The following is a 1,381-nucleotide window of genomic DNA, read 5'->3' as shown; positions in this document are numbered from 1 at the left end:
AAATGGGGATGGGAAACGGGTGTCAGGGCTTTGAAATTGTGTGCAGTCAAAGGGGACTTTTTCAAACCCTTTAGTTGGGGGTAAAATTTTTACCCTTTGGTTGCAAGTGTATTCTGCGTGAGGCCCATCTGGTAGGAAATTTTAACTTCTGTCTCTGTAAAGCAAAGATTTTCTAAAGCATGATGAGCTTTTACTTGAAAGTAAAGAAAATTCTCAATTTGGACTTGTCAGAACAGTTTGACAGCCCAGCTAAGAGGTACAAAATGGCTTAGGCTTTGAAGATGCAATTTAAAATATTTATTACCGTGATTTAAACGTGGAAGTAGGAAAGGGAGTAACTAACGATAGTGGGAAATCTGTGGTTGGGTTTGGTTTTGGTTTTTTGGTTTTTTTAACCTGAAGTTACTAGCTGTCCTTGTTTGTCAACTGATAAGACACTTCGGTCTACCAGTTGTGGTCTTTCCCAAGACTGCTGCATGGTTTCTGACTAGATACAAATTACAGTTGCCTAAGGTAAGATAATGCCAACAGGATTCTGTCATGCAGTCTTAAGGAGAGTTGTTTTATGTTAACTTTCAGATCAGTTGAAAAGAATTTCATTATGAATGACACAGTGGTCAGAGCAGAAATACTCACTGTACTTGAAGACAGTCTGCCATTAAAGCCAACCTGGAGTCTGAATGCAGTATGTATTCCGGTTTGATTTGTGAAGTGCTGCTGTTTATATTGTAACTGCACTCAGAACTTTTACAAAGTATGAGAGCTGGATGGTTTTTTATGGTACTTGGAAGTAATGTGGCTCTGTTGTGCACGATAGACAGCTGCAGCCCCTCTGTTTGCTGAGGCTGCTGCTCCTGATACTGGTAACAATGGTGCTCAGGGTGCGTTGTGGTGCTGGTCATGCATGGCAAACAGCCTCTACCTGCTTTGGCCCAAATGCATCCCTGGTACAGCCCTTCAGCCTGCCTTTCATTTCCCAAGGGAGATCCAGGGCTGCAGCCCCAGATGAGGCTGTGGTGCTGGTGCTGCCAGTTATTCCTCAGGAACAGGAGAAAATGGTTCCACCTTTCCATTGTGTGCCTGAGCAGCTGCACAACTGGTTTACTTTGGATCAGAATAAAAGTGGGTGCCCTGGATCCACTGTTGGATGTGTTGTGTCTTCCTATTCAGGGATAGCAAAGTGCTTTAATAATTTGCCTTTTCTTTTTTTTTTTTTTTTTTTTTTTTTGGGTCAGGGTGTGGAGTAGTCAATAAGTTTCATAGTAAGCTTAGACAGGTTTGAACCATGCTTTTAAAAAAAAAAATAAAAATCCAAAACTTAACAGACCGGATAGTTAAGAGTGTGCAGTGAAAAATGAGGTTTGTAGCTTTACTTACCTCG

Source organism: Acanthisitta chloris, unplaced genomic scaffold, assembly GCF_000695815.1.
Source record: "Acanthisitta chloris isolate BGI_N310 unplaced genomic scaffold, ASM69581v1 scaffold38365, whole genome shotgun sequence".
In the NCBI taxonomy this organism is placed as follows: domain Eukaryota; kingdom Metazoa; phylum Chordata; class Aves; order Passeriformes; family Acanthisittidae; genus Acanthisitta; species Acanthisitta chloris.
The sequence above is the reverse complement of the archived record's forward strand: the minus strand, read 5'-3'. Positions refer to the sequence as shown.